Genomic DNA, 14962 nt, shown 5'->3' with positions numbered 1-14962 from the left:
TTGCGCCGTTGATGATGATGATTATTTCAGCAATATTTCCTGATGTTAAGCGTCTTTTTACAACAGCGTTCTATCTTGTTGTTGGTGAAGTAACTATCGGGCAATGGAATCTAATATACTATGGTAGTGTGAAGAAGCATCGTAATCAGATAGATGCAGGGGTGCACAATAATTTCCATGTCTAATCACAAATTGGGTCACTTCTTGGTTCACTTGCTATACCAATATCATCCGCGACTATTCACAGAACGCAAGTTGTCGGGGATACTCTCGGTCCTTGTGTGAGTAATAGTACTACCGCCTTCCTAAAGGAAATTCGATGATAATGCGTACAACGTAACTTGGAGCTTGTAGTTTGTCCAAGTCATGAACGATATTTTTCCATTTTCCGCAGTTGAACGCATTCTTTACATGAAGGGTTATCATTGTCAGGTCGGATGATCTTGTATCACGTTTTCTTCTAGGCTGAGGGCACCTTCTACCCTTAAGACATCCTTCTTCCAACGAGTTAGATTGGGAGTTAGGCTTTTGTGTTTGGGGGGCATAGCATGCTCGCATACAATTTTTGAACGAACTATGAAAACTGCGCGTCTCAATAACAAATTATATCCGTTCTCTTGCATCGGTTTTTCGCTACGTATTTTTTTCAGAAAGAGAAAGGTCATACTACTCAAATATTTAGCGACATTTCCCCCACAGCAAGGCACCAAACCGCTGGCGAAACCAGGAAATCACGGCGTTGAGCTGGTCTTATATAACCATAGGGCAACAGGGAAGCCATAACAACCTTAGCTAGAAGAAGGATACCGGGACTCCAAAATATCCTTCGGTATCAAGTGGATGCAGACTTACTCCCCAATCTCTAAACAAAAATGATCTCCTGCAGACAACAAAAATGAGCTCCTGTAGAGTCCTCGCAAAGTCATTTCCCATTCTTTTATCAAGAAAAGCATGATATGCATATCTATAGTACATGCAAAAAGAAAACTTTGACTTTAATTCCAAAATTACGAATCTTTGAACTTGAATTTGCAACCGAACGTCATCCCATTTTGAGTCATCATGAAATAACAGAATTAGTTTGAAATGGATTTAATCGTGAACCAAAAAACGAAGCCGGAAGCTTATCAACAAAATTGTTTACACTTGAAGTGTAGATAATTTTCGATCTTATTAACTTTCCGGTACTACAATTTGATTAATCCATTCGAATTCCAAGCGTTTTTACAAATTGGTTCAATAAACTCATAGAAACTGGTTCTTCTGATTCTTTAATGTTGACTTAACTGAGAAAATCATATTAGGTAGTTCTCAGATGCGATCTTTGTTGTTGCATAAATCGTTAATTTAGCAATTCCAGAATAAACTGCAAAGCGATTATCGGGTACATGCTAAAGTTTGAATGCCCAGGATCTAGTCACTTTATGTCTTTCCGTAAGCTTGCAGCACTAAGTAAATAATGTATTTATAATTACTTGGTGTCAGCTCCTCTTACGAGTGCAATTGTATTTGTTGTAACTGTATTTTGTTCGTAAGTAAGACGAAGAATGTTTTCATATCCGAAATCTCAAAATGACGTTTCTCACATTTGCGGAATTTCTAACTCAAAAAGTAATAAACCGATTATTATGAAATTTTGGGATTTGATTCTTTACAAAATTGCGAAGAATATGGGTGGGAGTGGGTATTATTTTTTAAGGCAGTTTTTTTTTGCATAATTAGTGAAAAAAATGGTGCAAATTGAAATTTTTCGCTTCTGCAAAATTTTTATTTTCTATTATTTACACCTCGTTGAGGTTAATATTTTTAAAAATAAGTTAATAATTTAAAATTAAAACCCTTTCGCCAAAAAAAAAAAAAAATACTAACGGTTTCATCCAGGGCAGAGGCAACTGTTCAGATGCTGCCTCACCCTTACCCTGTGAGCAGCGTGGTCGAAAGCGAAAATACGACAAGGTTGCGAATTATGTTCAAGTTGAGCCGTCAATAGTTCGAGCCTAAGCTAGGCTAAAGTTGGGTTTTGGGGTATAGGGGATCCTAAGTCCACATCCAGATGATGTTGGACCGGATCAAATGGAGAGCAACTTACTCCCACTTTTTGTTTTTACATCAAAGCTGGAGTTGCTACACGTTCCGCAGTTGGAGAACTCTAGTTATGACCCTCAACTGACTAATGCAGCGTAACTTTGTTATTTTTGGCCTAAATTATTTCAAAAAGTTTTGGGAAGTCGTTCGAACTATGGCTAATATAATGTCAAAATTTGATTGAATTCGAATTAATTCTTCCTACTAAAAAAATTTTAAAAAGTACATGAAAATCGGCTCTCACCAAATTTGGTGGAAAGGTTTTTACATCATTTTACGTCGAATTTAAGGGGGATGTAAATTTCTTTTTCACCAAATGTAGTCATGTAGGATATCAAATGAAAGGTCTCGGTTAGTACTTTTCGAAGCCGGTCTTAGTTTTGGCATTTGTTGGAAAAGTGGGGAGTGCAGAGGGTCGAAAATGATGATTCCTTTCACGGACTCATTCTGAGAAACTACCGAATCGACAAAAAATCAGGTTGTCACTATATGGTACCTAGGCTCCGAAATACGCTCCTGTTCAAATAACGTTAACAATAGCATATTACTATAATTTTTATAACTGACTATAAACCCCCCTTAAGTTCATCCCAAAAGCATGAAGCAATATATGACATATAGCAATATAGGCAATAATATAGAACATTATCTTACCAAGTTTGGTGGAAATCACACTATTATTAACAAAGTTATAGTAGGTCAACATTGCCGCATCTGTGCAAATACTACCATATGAATGTCAATATAACGCGAAAGTGCATATTCTCATATAATACATGCCTTTATTATGTGCTAGGTACTAATGGGATAAATGTCCACTCAAAAGTTTTTATAAAAGAAATATACAAAACTTTTCATACTTGAAGCGTCTAGCTTCCAGTTTCCTGACTTAATCTTAAACTAGCCTAAACGTTTTAACGTTATTGGTAAGTTAAGGCTCATCCTTGATTATCCTGCCGAACTTACCCTAGTTAATCTATTTGTCGTTAGAAAATATGGATATCTCTTTTCGCATCGCTGCACGGAATACTTTCAAAAGCCTCTAAATTTCGGTCCAAAATATGCTTCTATATAAGTCAATTTAATAACTGATTGGGACGTGTTCAAATATTGATGAGGTGAAACCAGACCCTTTCGGTCTGAAATCAAATAAAACATTTGGTGATGGCATAATCTCCAGAAGCCTTCTGAAGTTAGAGGAAGTAGGCCCAATATATCTTTATAGTCAAATCTTGCAAATCACACGTAAACGAGGTAAACGACCTGGAATTAATTTGGGTCAAGTTAAAGAATTGGAGGAATTGCAGTCGGAAGCAATGAAGCCGAAACGGGCTCATTTTCTGGTGTGTCTGGTCGGACGGTTTCTTACGTGCGTCGTTTGCATGCTTTTATGAATCTAGAGATACATATAGATAGTGGGCGTTTAACTTCTCCGTGGAAGAAGGCTTTTTCGAGTAGTTAAAAGACTAGTGTCTTTTACAAACCCAACCAAGGTGGCCGTATACATATCTTAAGGGATTGTAAAAATATTGCAAATGTTCTTTTCCTCCTTTAGCCTTTGTTCTGTTCAGTAGCAGCGTTGGCTTGTTCAGATTCAATTAGCCATTTTTCCGGTTACAGACTTGGTTCGGTAGGAGTCGAGAGGTTCCGAACCTTCATCTACCGTATCAAGCCATTTTTGTTTCGGTCGACCTTTTTGTCGTTTTGATGGTCAGATTGATCTTAGCTAGTGAGTACTCGTCAGCCCGCATTACATGACCTTGCCGCCGAAGACATCCTTATTGCAATTTTTTTATAATGTCTTTAGTTCAGATGTGATCCAATGCGACATCTTTGTCCCCATTATCGCAAGATATACTTCAATGACTTCGGTAGTCGGTTAGCATTCAGAATTAGAGAAGGTGACAAAGCGGACTACTCTAGGGTATATTTTAGATTTGAGACATTCGCTGATGCAAGGAGATCGATTCTAGAAAATCACTTCATCCAAGTTCCGCTGAGGTGTAATGCAATTGTATAGTGTAGTTCACCATTGGCAGATCACTTTGGTATGAAATATTCAAGTCGTTTAGTTCTCAGCGGATCGTTGCCATTGATGCTGTCTGTTTCATTCGGTCGTTAAAAACTTTGCTTTACTTAGATTCGGTCGTAGACCCAGCTGAGTGAGACAATCATTCCACTTTTGGACATATGGCTCGAGATCAGCTTTGTTTAGAGACAATAGAGAAACATTATCTGCATAGAGCAGTTTGTAGGGCATTGGTCGTGGGTGTTCCGTGTGACATTAGTCGTGGGTGTTCCGTGTGACAGTGTCGCTGATAAAAACAAAGAGGAATAGCCAGAGGGTGTTTCCTTGAGGAACATCAACAAAAACACAAAGCGGTTTTAATATATCTGCTACACTTAAGCTTTACTTTTCAATTCACGCTAGAGCAATTTATCCTAGTACTCGAGTACTTCTGGCACTAGATGTTACCACAGTTAATACCAAATGAGTTTGTATGGAACACGGTCAAATGCCATCTCTAGGTCCAGTAATGTACTCAAAAGTGATCCTTTTCACGAAATTCCTCCATTAGTATTGTGTATTGCGCCAGCAGTTTCGCTGTTCTTGACAAATTCGCTTTGGTACACGACAGACCCTAAGGGTTCTGTATTCCACTTTGTGGATCGTATTTTAAGTTTGATTTCACAAATGTTTGCCTTTATCGAGAGTTGTGTTAATTGAATTGGTTACCCCAAAACCAAATATCCAGTCCCCGATGTCCGCCGATTCCACATTCCTAATAGCTGTCTGGCGTTCTGATCTAAGCCACATCTCCATCTCAGAGAAGGAAGAGGTGGATTTTATTCACGACCAGCCAGTTGTAGTATCGCTTATGAATTTCCATCCTCTTGTTGGGGGACAAGAATTCTTTGAGTGATTTTTCTCTACTAAGAATCCAAGTCTCTGAGGCATGCATGGGGACTGGCAAGATCATTGTCTTATTTAGGAAGAGCTTTGATCCTGTGCTGAGATTTTTCAAACGGAATAGTTTTTGTCAACTGAAGTAGGCCCTGCAATTATCCGCAGATTTCGTTCGCCATAGCTGTTTTCCTTTGTGATTTTCGACATTAAGTAGGAGGAATTATTAACGGCTTTGAAGTTGAATTCTCTCTATACTGTTTTCAATTGGCCATGGCTATCTGATGTTGTCGATCTGGATGAATGTGCATTTTGGGTTGTTCTTCCCATTATGTTAGTATCATTAGCATAGATCAGTAGTTAAGTGGACTTGAAGAGGGCGCGCCTCTCACATTTACATCATTATCACGAATCACTTTTTCCAAGGTCGGTTAAAAAGGTTTGATAATGGGGTATCCCTTGGTTTGCCCTTCTCCGCTAATTTGGTTGAAAATGGTCCAATCTGGAGAAAACCATATTTGTTTGTTGATGTATTTCCGTGGTGCCTTGCAGAAGTTATCCCTCTCCCCGTTGGTTCTCTTTCTTTGTCGGTGCCGACGTTGTAAAGACAATGCAGTTCGAGGTTTCCTTTGTGACTTCGTAACACAAAGGACTGGTTATTGCCAAATATAATAGATAGAATCAGTAAAACGGGTAAACTTTGATAAAGTTTTATTTTCTGTAAAATCAGAAAATGTACGAGGATAGACTAATTCATTCTGCGCATTTAGGAATAGTTGTATATGTTGTATTGTATTAAAATATCTATATGCATGTATGAGCACATATTCATTTCTATATAATATCATCATGTACATATTTGCAAATTATATTTAATTTCACCTGCTTGAAATGTATGTAAACGTAAGCACTGCTTAGTGATTCGTACAATGTTCTTAAATGCAATAAATGCAGGCAACGTCTGATCATTTTCAAAATGAAAACTATGTACTATTTGGCACGAGTAATTGTAGCAAGAGATTCCCCATGCAACGTGATTCTGATACGTAATACATTGCATTAGCTCTGATTGATAAATTATAAATAGATTCGCTAAAATAAGCAGGAGCAAGCCGAGAAATCAAGAGCATTGCTCTGCTTTCTTAAGATTTTGTAGATTGCCTTTGTATGAAAAATTTATTTCAATAATGGTAAAGAATTGAGATGGTTCAATTTTCTCAACCTTTTTCCATTTGATACTGCACTTGATGGGAATATTCATATTCTACTTATATTTCAATAAGATTAATTTCTTTTGGGATTCCTTTTTACACCTGGGTGTATTACAGTCATACATAGTAAACCAGCTAAATGTCGTTCAAGTCGCACCAAAGTCCACATGGAGTGTACCCTCCATCGCCCATGTGGATTTTTGTTGTCTTAGTTTTTTTTTCAGAAGTTAAAATTATGACTTTATTTTATTGTGTAGCATCTCCAAACGTACAAGCGGGCAGAATAAAACACTTATTTGGTGGTTCAACAAAACCCAAATAAATTGGCTAATCGATTTGGAATTCCTTAATCATAACATATGTATCTATTCAGTAGAGTTCTTGCGATTTGCACTTTCTCAGATAAAGTATTTACGGTTTTGTATGGATTCAGAAAATTATTGTCACTGCTGAATTAGTTAACATTTTCATTGCCTGTTGTTCACTTCAGTTCTCTCTTCCATGATTAATCAAATTATTATCCGGAAATGATATGACTCGAATTTTCAATGACTCAAAAGGATTTTGATAACATTACAAGAACAGACGAAGCGCAAATATTTTTTCACGCCTATATTTATAAAAAACATTATTATAAAGAATGACTAGGTCAATTATGAGTTTCGCAGTCACTGCCCCTGCATGTACATATTATTTGTAGTATGTTATCGTCTTCAATATTACGTAAAATCAAAAGAACTGATAAGAACAGTTTGTGACAACTTAGCTGAAACAGTTTTTGCTTACAACTTGATAGCATGACCTGATACACGTATGACATGGATGTATAGAGATACAATATTTTATTATAAAAAATATTTCACAAATACGCACGCAATATCATGAACTAATCAATTCAACCGGTGTTACATGATCGGTATTTCTCTTCGTTCCTTTCTGGGTTATAGGCCATCTACACACCCTCTGTCTTTCAACGTTTGGTGTAAAACAGAATGTTATTAAATGTAAGATCTGTTTCTCGGTCCGTAAGTTAGAGTGGAATTTTTACCCACTAAAGTCACCCTAAACTTAGCCTTCCCTACCACGCGGGACTATCTTCATCTTCTTCCTTTGCTTCGACCTTTGACAGGTTCAAAACTGTTGTCGCTTCGTCTTGATCGGTTGCGCCATTTTGTTCAGTAATGAGCTTGATCTAGATGGAGTCGAGAAGCTCTCAAATCAGCATCTAGCTCACAGAACAATGGAAGGCGACAGGATGATACTGCGGAAAATTTCGGACTTGAGACTTTTGAGCATCGACCACAAAGAACGCCACTTCATCCAAGTTGCATTGAAGTGTAAAGCAATTCCATAATATATGATAGTTCAACATTGACCGATATATTTAACTCGTCCAGTTCTTGGCAGGTCGCTGCCACTGACAGTGATAGTGCCTATTTCTTGGGGATTTGTCGTCAAAAATTAATTTTTATTCAGATTGAACTGTATTGCATGAGCTAATCATTTCACTTTTGGACAAGTTTCTTAAGATCAACTTTGTTGTGAGACGCTGGAAAACATCATCTGCATAGAGCAGTGTAGAATGCTGACATCCCGTGTGGCAGTGTCCATAACAACTCTCGACACTCCTCGTTGAGAGGGCGCTTCCTCGATGAAGTCGTTTTGATATGCCTGCCGCCATAAGATGTCACATCGTGGAGCTGAGTGAGCTCACTTTAGTTAGATTTCCTTTTTTCGTATGTGGTACTCGTAGTTGGTATCGTCCCACCTTTCCATTCACTTTTTTCTGATATCCGATTGCTTTCGCTCGAAAATCTCGGACAGTGGAAAAATAAGTTATCCTGCGGAGTTGTTGGTTTGGACAATCAGTTGTCTCATTTAGACTTGTAGAAAAAGTGGCGGTATCCTTCTTGCTCGGTGAGTTGAGTACAATTGATCCATGCTTTCTCATCAACCACTTTTTATAAAGTCTTTGTGTTCATCGACTTCACGCTATGTATATTACCTCACTTTCTAATAAATCAACAGGCATCATTCCTCCCTGAATGTGAAACACACCCTTAGTGGTGTTTTTCTGTGCACCGCACTTAGTTTGCTTGCGTTACATACGATATGTAGTGCCCTTCTCCAAACCGAAGGTGTATAAATAAAGTAGGAGCTTACCACCTGGCTTCAAACAGCCTATAAGTATAGCGGTCTAACGTTCGATGTCATTCGATATACATGCGTTTAATGTCATTCCATATATATGCGTTTAATAGTCGGCTTGGAGACAAAGATATAATTCTTGGTTTTGTTTTTAGTTGATCTATTTCATGCCTCCTTACGGTCAGGAATGCTGCAGTAAACGACGGAGTATATGACATTCTTTCCGTAGCTCGACAGTTTTCATCGACTACTATAGTTTTTCACGGTATCCTTTCAGTATCGTAGCCGCCGGCTATTATTGTCAGGTTCATACCAGAATTTATGACAGTCGAGGCTCTATCAGTTCTGAGTACTTCGACGAATCTTCCTAACATCACCGACATTCCACGCGCAGAGAGGCAACGGGATTGTGCACGCCGGGAGATAGTGTCCACTACCTCGAACAGCGTTGCCGCCGGTCTAGTGCTTCTTCACCTTTTCTTTTCTTCTTGTCCTTCTGCTATGTGTGCTCTGCACAAACTGGTTGAAGTCATCCAGGGACGCCTTCCTCCAACTGCTTTTCCCCAGTTCGCTTTACAAAGGACTAACTGTGCTCCTTTAGGTGTGTGGTGCTTTCAGCAGGGACTACAACTGCTTCCATTTTGGTGCCTTGTTCGCCTGTAGAAGAAAATGCGGTCCAGCAGCTCTTCCAATTCCGTTGGCTCCGTTTTTTTCTGAAGAAATGTTGCAGACTACTTACGATTTATAACTGTAGGGCATTTTTGGATAAACTTTTTCTGCTTAGTTCTAGCAATGACAGTCAATTTCTCTGTCACTAGCCCTAAATCTAAAGAAATCTGTTCAGTTTCAACGATATTCTCTGGGCTTCCCTCCAGAATAGCAGGACTGCGGAGTACCGGAGTTGTAGCCCCGGTAGTTCATAAGTTTTCTCTTATATTTGGCCATGCCCATCCTGGAGTCTTGCGGGTGCTTCTGCCATTGATGCCTTCTTCGGTGGGCACTTCTGGGAGTAACGCGTTTTTGTACTGCGCCAAAACGTAACAAGGTTTTTCTATTTTCCTACTATCTCCTCGTATGTCGAAGTATTTCGTGGTTCGAAAGTTCAGAGCTTTCATTTAAGAGGAGCGGTCATTTCTCTCCGTTCTGCTATATAAAGAAACCTTTAGTGCTGAATAACCTTAACTTGATGTTGGTGTTGAGGTGTTTGTGTTTACAGATTTTAGACGAAGGTGAGTCGACCGCTCTTAATGCGTGGCATCGACTTCGGTTTGTCGATTCGACTACAATTTATGGGATATCGGCAACCATATAAGTATTAGCTCGTTGGTCTGTGTTCCTCTATTTCTTCGAATCGCACCGTAAGCAAGGGATCGGGCCAAAATACTCAGGATCGGATGTTGGAAAAGCTCTCACCCCAACTGTTTGAAGAATGAAGCACGCATAACTGGTTCTGGAACTCATTGCCCGATCAGCGGTCATTTGGGTTGCCGTGGTCTTTCAATACCTGTTTAATATACATTACCGAATCAGTGTTCCGAAGGGATTGCCATCGATGTCGGCAGATAAGTGATGACGGCTCCGGGGATTCCCTGGTCATTCGCTCTTTATTCTTCATCGAAGAACTATCTCGAAGCTCAATGCTACTACCTAGCACGTGAGTAGATTTTCGACAAGGGGGCTATAACTTCTTTCCCGGGCTCATCGTGGTTCTTATGAATGACCCGTTAAGGATCGCAGATGAACCCTAAGGGGTAACCATATTCGATTTAGATGTGAAGTGCACGCTTTTAGGCCTAAGTCGAAATTGGACGGTTGCTCCACTAATCATCAGATGAATACGATTTGTCTAAATTAAGAACACTTAGGGGCCAAGATTGCATCCTTTCTCATAGTACCTCCCTTAAACTAGAAACTAAGGGATTTGATATAACTATGAAATATACAGATAAATTTATGCTTTTTTAAGCTGCTTCACAGTGCATTTTAAGTTACTCTTAACTTAACTTAAGTTAACTTAACTTATAACTTCTAATTAATCTCTGTTATTTATTGCTATGTCTTCTTAATTGTGTAGTTCAGCAGCCAGACACGAGACACGTAATTCCTTTTAGTACTACATATTAGGATACTTGAAGATCTTTAGGGTGTCCGTACAACTTTTGTTGTTCTTGTTCTTCAGCATTACCGAATATCAAGCCAAAGCTGAACAACCATTGTTTTGTCTAATAGTGTCATATTGATGATCAATCCATGTGTCTTGATTAATCTTCCTACTTCCTCAATATTCATAAGCAGAATGTTCTATTGAAGCTTCCACATTCCGCTGGCTTGTAGAAGTACTTCGTCATTTTCGCCCCTCAGATAAGTGTTAATAGTGGCCTGAATACCATATATTGTTCTCACCCCATATTTCTGATGCACTTTTCCTATTTTATGGGCAATACCTTTGATATATGATGCCTTACATGAGCTCGATTAAGAAGCGGTGATATTAACTGCGTAAACTGTTCTGCAATGGACCGGATGGTGCCAATGTGGTTCCCACAGAAGAATCCAGAGCGGAAACTAATTTGCTTTCTTCAGACCAACCATGCATTCCAGGATACTTTTAGTTAATATCTTTGCGAAGGCACGAAGCCCGAAATTACCCCTCCAGTTGCCGCTCCCAAAATTGGTGCCTTTCTTCGGAGTATTACTGATTATCCTTCTCTTCCCAATGAAGATTTACAGGATTGAATTCTGTCCGTATACGCATTTAATGGTGGTTTTCTATATAATCTAGAAAAGTGGATCTTCACCGGAGGTTATATGATACCGAATCAAGTTCTCCTTCAACATCTTCAGCTGCTCATCATCGTGGATGAGAAGGCAGCCTTTGCAAGCTCTGTCAAGTGATTTGTTGCTTCCCTCAGGAACGCAATTGCCGAATTGTTACGGCGTACGATCGGCTCCACTTCTCGTTGTTCTCACGGCAATGGAGCTGGGGCGCATCACCCTTACTACACTGGAAGCGGAAATCGAAGCTCTCAGCTCTTAACGTTTGTCATTCGCCACTACATTTCTCGGATATAGCCGAAGGCTTTCCCACAGCTATCCGGCAGCCAGGTGGGTGACAAGGAAGAAATCTGATTCTGACCGTTTGGAGCGATCAGTTGAGTACTTTGATTGAAATCAGTAACCAAGATATCGGCGAATTGAAGGTCCCGTCAACGAGGACGGAGGAAAGCTGTCACTACCAAGTATAGAAGAAACTGTCCGTGCAATCCATCGGTTTAAAAACCATAAGTCGAATTAGTTAAATATGGAGGCAATCTAATCTATTTTATCAAGCGGTTAATCAACTGATGCTCTGCTGTGGGATAGCGAATCAATGCGTGGCGACTGGCAACGAGGCATTATCTGTCCCATACATAAAAAGGAGTATATCATGGAGTGCTGCAATTATAGAGGTATCCCGTTGCTGAGTACCATTTATAAGATATTCTCGGCTATCTCGCTAGGTCGAATAGCTCTATGTATATGCTCAGAACATCATCAGCCCAGACCAAAGGGACTTCACTTCAAGCAAATCAGCAACAGATCAGATTTACCTCTGCAGCAAGCGGTGGAAAAACTGTTTGAGTATGGCCATCAGTTGCGCAATCTTTTCATCGAATTGAGGGCCGCCTATGATAGCATGCCCAGGGTGAAAGTCTACACAGTCACGAGAAAATTCAGTATTCTGCTAACAGAGCCTATTTCAGCTTACAAGAACTGTTCTACTCGAAACGCCTCACGATAGGGTTACAGCTCTTACTGTACAAGATCAAGGCCTTACCAGTCCTCATGTATTCCTCGAAAACTTGGACTTTTAGCAAGAAAAATTGTGAATTATTGGCGGCATTTGAAAGAAGAATTCTTCGAATAATGAATGGTTTCGTAGCCTCTTTAACGACGAAATTTATGAGAGATACCACGACCTCCTGGTTGTGGATAAAATCCGGCTCAATAGGCTGCGATAGGCGGGTTATTTAATTCGTATTAATGAGGATGATCCAGCCCAGAGAGTCTATAAGAGCAATATCTATGGTAGAAAACGAAGGCAAGGCAGACCCTGCCTGAGATGGAGCGATGACGTAGATCAGGGTTTCAATAATAAATCCATGGTTATTCAGCCTTTGGTGGCGATCACTGCTCTGGGGCAATTGAACGTGTTATCCCCTGAAGGGAGAACCATTTCGCCGAATTGGTAATATGGGCACGTATGTAGGTGTGCACTTTAAAGGCTGTTAGACGAAGCGAAAATGTTCTGGCCCGATATGTACCTTTGAAAAAAAAATTAATTGTTGTTAGTTCAACGGCTCAGGTAGGCTATCTAAAACGGATTATGATTGATTTCTAGAATGTGTGCACGCTCCTCGGTAACGGTATTGAGGGTCCTCAGAATGCTTGTTTCTCCAGCTTGCGCAAGAAATTCAACGATATAAGCTGGACATTCTGGGCATAAGTGAAGTCAGATGATGGGACCGCTCTTGCCACTCTAATGAAACTGTGTTTTCGTACTCTGGAAAGCCAAGCGGTTTTGGAGGGATTTTAATAGCTTCTGAAAGGCCCACTTCCTTGACCTGGGATCCGGTTTCTAACAGACTTCTGATTGCAAGATTCCGTTCCAGGCTAAGGAGTATCACAATTGTTGTATATACCAACGCAGCCTTCCGATATAGTGGAGAAAGATGCTTTCTACGAGCAATTATAGTACATATAGTAGAGAGGCTTACTGGATGATCTGAATGCAATGTGAGCTCTGACAACACTTTGCTCGGACATGTGATGGGGAAACACCGTCTTGGTGGTAGATGTGTGGATTTCTGCAACTTCCACCGCCTCATCATTGCTGGCAAATTGGTACAAATGGATCATCTGAGAAGTTCAGCGTAGTGTGCGCCGTAACAAGAGAACATTTGCTGAAAGCGGAAGATGCCGGAAATCACGATGCTTTCAGAAGTGTATGACGCATGACGGAAGAATTTGCATGTGATCGTAAATTTCTCGACGGTTCCGTAGAGGACGTCAACGGTCGACTTATCGAATAACGATGGCGAGCAACTGAAGAGGCGGAAAGAACACTTCACCACGGTTCTTAACGTTAAGGTTCCTCCTCATGAGGATGAAATGGCTAGTCATCAATGAATTAAATGGAGTGAAGCCGCTGGGCTTGTCAGTCTCCCCGCAGACTTGTTACTGCAAATTTGCTGTTTCCACGGAAATCTTGGGAATCGGAGACCTTTCCCAGAGAGTGGAAGAAGAGAATGATTGTTTTGAGTGTAGCGATTAGAGAAGTATCTGCGTGCTCCCTCCTGTTGCAAAAATAGTGTCTAAAATAATCTTGGAACGCATATGTTGAAAACTTGATCGACAAAGAGCAGGTTGGTTTCTGCTTCAGATCTTCCTGCGTTGGTCACATCGGCAACCTACGGATCATTTTGGTACAGCGTGCGGAGTTCAGATTTTCGCTTGATCGATTTCGAAAAAGCTTTCGATAGTGTAAACAGGGAGTGTATCTGTAGTGCTCTATGCAGGAGGCGCATTCTGAAGAAACTAATAGCTATTATCAGAGCGACATGTGTTGGCGCAAAATTTCACGTGCTACACCCAAGTATAATCTTGGAGGATTTTGAGTTCCAAAGCGGGGTCTGCCAGGGTTACATCTTGTTACCGATACTATTCCTTCTTCTTATCGCTAACTTTCTTCAAGCTGCCTTGTCCGCAGGACATAGAGATGTTTCATGAACTATTACGTCCTCCATCAAACACCGCGACTACGCTAATGACATTTGTTTGCTCTTTCACAGGGTCATAGACTTTTTCCAAATGGCTCTGGGTTTGGAAAGAGAGACAAGTAGAGTTGGACTTAAGATAAACACCAACAAAACCACAGTTCTCAGTCTGTCGAGTCATCGCACTCTTCCTATCTGCATTAATGAGCAGAGCATCGAAAGCGTTGATTAATTTGTACGGAGCGAGGTTTCTGTTTTTTTCAAGGTTTTTGTTGAACTGGATGTTGCCCGACACATTAGCAGCGCTAGTTCCGCACTGTCGAAAATCTGGAAATTCAGCTATCTCTATCTCAACATCAAGATCAAGTTGAGGCTGTTCTGTGCTAGTGTTCTTTCTGTGTTGGCATATGGAAGTAGTACATGGAAGGTGAACTCCACTCAAAGGCATTAAGCCTTCGTCAAAATCTGTCTGGGTCGTATCATCGAAATATGCTGGCTTGACACTATCTCAAACAAAAAACTTGTACGGCGCACATGCCTGGCACTCGTACGGTCTGTGGTCGGAAGAGAGACCTGGCGATGGGTAGGTTATACATTAAGGACAATTATATTGCTGGCTACGCCATGCAGTGGACTCTACCCTCCGAAAATGGCCGATAGGCGGGTCCTCCTAAGGGCACTTGGTGCAGCACGATAAAAAAGCAGTGCAGGCGTCCCAGAAAATCGTGGAGAGAGTTGAAGCGTATTTCAGGTAACCAGAAGCTGCCTTAGGATAATTTCATAAATTTTCCTTGGTTTATATCATAACTAGAAATATATATTAGTATGCAAATATTTTCCTCAATTTCCGATTCAAA

The 14962-nt window shown here is 40.2% G+C and overlaps 1 protein-coding gene across 1 annotated transcript in view; it reads left to right on the top strand.

Annotated features, from left to right (window-relative positions):
• LOC119647846 (proton-coupled amino acid transporter-like protein pathetic) overlaps positions 1-14962 on the top strand; it is a 106131-nt gene that overhangs the window by 12103 nt on the left and 79066 nt on the right. The window lies entirely within an intron of this gene.

Source organism: Hermetia illucens, chromosome 2 (assembly GCF_905115235.1).
Source record: "Hermetia illucens chromosome 2, iHerIll2.2.curated.20191125, whole genome shotgun sequence".
Classification (NCBI taxonomy): Eukaryota; Metazoa; Arthropoda; class Insecta; order Diptera; family Stratiomyidae; genus Hermetia; species Hermetia illucens.
The sequence above is the reverse complement of the archived record's forward strand: the minus strand, read 5'-3'. Positions and strand labels throughout refer to the sequence as shown.